We start from the raw sequence: 3,029 nt of genomic DNA on the forward strand, positions 1-3,029 counted from the left end.
AGAGTTTTGGGGAAGAGTGTTTATGGGATTATGTGAAAGAGGGATGAGAAGAAGTGAGTGGAGGTAGGTGGGGATCCTGTGGGGTCCACAGATCCTGAGGTGTTCAAGGATTTACAATCTTGCACCGAATTGGGCATGCAAAATGCCCTTGCACACAACTCTGGGCGTTCAGCGCCAGATTGGTGCTTGTTCTGGGCGTTGAACGCCCACTTGTTGCCCATTTCTGGCGTTGAATGCCAGAACCATGCTTGTTCTGGGCGTTCAGCGCCAGCTCTTCTCCAGGGTGCAATTCTGGCGTTCAAACGCCCAGATGCTGCCCATTTTGGGTGTTCAGCGCCAGAACCATGCTCTGTTCTGGCGTTGAACGCCAGCCAGATGCTTCTTGCTGGCGTTTAAACGCCAGTAAGGTCTTCCTCCAGGGTGTGATTTTTCTTCTGCTGTTTTTGATTCCGTTTTCAATTTTTATATTTATTTTGTGACTCCACATGATCATGAACCTAATAAAACATGAAAGAACAAGAAAAATAAAAATTAGATAAAAATTGGGTTGCCTCCCAACAAGCGCTTCTTTAATGTCAATAGCTTGACAGTGGGCTCTCATGGAGCCTCACAGATGTTCAGAGCATTGTTGAGACTTCCCAACACCAAACTTAGAGTTTGGATATGGGAGTTCAACACCAAACTTAGAGTTTGGTTGTGGCCTCCCAACACCAAACTTAGAGTTTGACTGTGGGGGCTCTGGTTGACTCTGTTTTGAGAGAAGCTTATTGTGCTTCCTCTCCATGTTTACAGAAGGATGACATCGAGTTTTAAACACAAGGGAGTCCTCATTCAATTGAAGGACTAGTTCACCTCTGTCAACATCAATCACAGCTCTTGCTGTGGCTAGGAAGGGTCTTCCAAGGATGATGGATTCATCATCATCCTCCCCAGTATCTAGGACTATGAAATCAGCAGGGATGTAAAGGCCTTCAACCTTTACTAACACGTCCTCTACTTGTCCATAAGCCTGTTTTCTTGAATTGTCTGCCATCTGTAATGAGATTTTAGCAGCTTGCACCCCAAAGATTCCCAGTTTCTCTATTACAGAGAGGGGCATGAGGTTTATCCCTGACCCAAGGTCACATAGAGCCATCTCAAAGGTCATGGTGCCTATGGTACAAGGTATTAAGAACTTTCCAGGATCCTGTTTCTTCTGAGGCAATGTCAGTTGATCCAGATCACTCAGTTCATTAGTGAACAAGGAAGGTTCATCTTCCCAAGTCTCAATACCAAATAATTTGGCATTCAGCTTCATGATTGCACCAAGAAACTTGGCAGCTTGCTCTTCAGTAACATCCTCATTCTCTTCAGAAGAGGAATACTCATCAGAGCTCTTGAATGGTATAAGGAGGTTTAATGGAATTTCTATGGTCTCTAGATGAGCCTCAGATTCCTTTGGTTCCTCAGAGGGAAGCTCCTTATTGATCACTGGACGTCCTAGGAGGTCTTCCTCCTTGGGATTCACGTCCTCTCCCTCCCTTACAGGTTCGGCCATGGTGGTTATGTCAATGGCCTTGCACTCTCCTTTTGGATTTTCTTCTGTATTGCTTGGGAGAGTACTAGGAGGGATTTCAATGATCCTTTTACTCAGCTGGCCCACTTGTGCTTCCAAATTTCTAATGGAAGACCTTGTTTCGTTCATGAAACTTACAGTGGCCTTGGACAGATCAGAGACTAAGTTTGCTAAATTAGAGGTATTTTGTCCAGAGTTCTCTGTCTGTTGCTGAGTGGATGATGGAAAAGGCTTGCTATTGCTAAACCTGTTTCTTCCACCATTATTAAAGCCTTGTTGAGGCTTTTGTTGATCCTTCCATGAGAAATTTGGATGATTTCTCCATGATGAGTTATAGGTGTTTCCATAAGGTTCACCTAAGTAATTTACCTCTGCTATTGCTGGGTTCTCAGGATTATAGGCCTCTTCTTCAGAAGGCGCCTCTTGAGTACTGTTGGATGCAGCTTGCATTCCATTCAGACTCTGAGAAATCATATTGACTTGCTGAGTCAATATTTTGTTCTGAGCCAATATGGCATTCAGAGTATCAATTTCAAGAACTCCCTTCTTCATAGGCGTCCCATTACTCACAGGATTCCTCTCAGAAGTGTACATGAACTGGTTATTAGCAACCATGTCAATGAGTTCTTGGGCTTCTGCAAGCGTTTTTTTTAGGTGAATGGATCCACCTGCAGAAGTATCCAATGACATCTTAGCTAATTCAGATAGACCATCATAGAATATATCCAGGATGGTCCATTCTGAAAGCATGTCAAAAGGACACTTTTTGGTCAGTTGCTTGTATCTCTCCCAAGCTTCATAGAGGGATTCACCTTCTTTCTGTCTGAAGGTTTGAACATCCACTCTAAGCTTGCTCAGCTTTTGAGGAGGAAAGAACTTGGCTAAGAAAGCCTTGACCAGCTTATCCCAAGAGTTCAGGCTATCCTTAGGTTGAGAGTCCAACCATACTCTAGCTCTGTCTCTTACAGCAAAAGGAAAAAACATGAGCCTGTAGACTTCATGATCTACTCCATTAGTCTTAACAGTATCACATATCTGCAAAAATTCAGTTAAGAACTGAAAAGGATCTTCAGATGGAAGTCCATGAAACTTGCAGTTCTGCTGCATCAGAGAAACTAGCTAAGGTTTCAGCTCAAAATTGTTTGCTCCAATGGTAGGGATGGAGATGCTTCTTCCATGTAAATTGGAATTAGGTGCAGCAAAGTCACCAAGCATCCTCCTTGCATTATTATTATTTTCGGCTGCCATCTCCTCTTCCTGTTCGAAAATTTCTGAAAGGTGCTTGCTGGATTGTTGTAATTTAGCTTCTCTTAGTTTCCTCTTCAGAGTCCTTTCAGGTTCTGGATCTGCTTCAACAAGAATATTCTTGTCCTTGCTCCTGCTCATATGAAAAAGAGGGACAGAAAAATAATAATAATAGGGGTCCTTTTTACCACAGTATAGAAGTCCCTGTGTGAGTAGAAGAAAAGAAGAA

The 3,029-nt window shown here is 43.1% G+C and overlaps 1 non-coding gene across 1 annotated transcript; it reads left to right on the forward strand.

Annotated features, from left to right (window-relative positions):
- The first annotated feature begins 2,299 nt into the window (after positions 1-2,299).
- LOC148571981 (small nucleolar RNA R71) lies at positions 2,300-2,407 on the forward strand. Its single transcript, XR_015907901.1, has one exon. It is a non-coding gene; the product is annotated as a small nucleolar RNA R71 (small nucleolar RNA).
- The last annotated feature ends 622 nt before the right edge of the window (positions 2,408-3,029 follow it).

Source organism: Arachis ipaensis, chromosome B3 (assembly GCF_059453495.1).
Source record: "Arachis ipaensis isolate K30076 ecotype BB chromosome B3, ASM5945349v1, whole genome shotgun sequence".
Taxonomy (NCBI): Eukaryota; Viridiplantae; Streptophyta; class Magnoliopsida; order Fabales; family Fabaceae; genus Arachis; species Arachis ipaensis.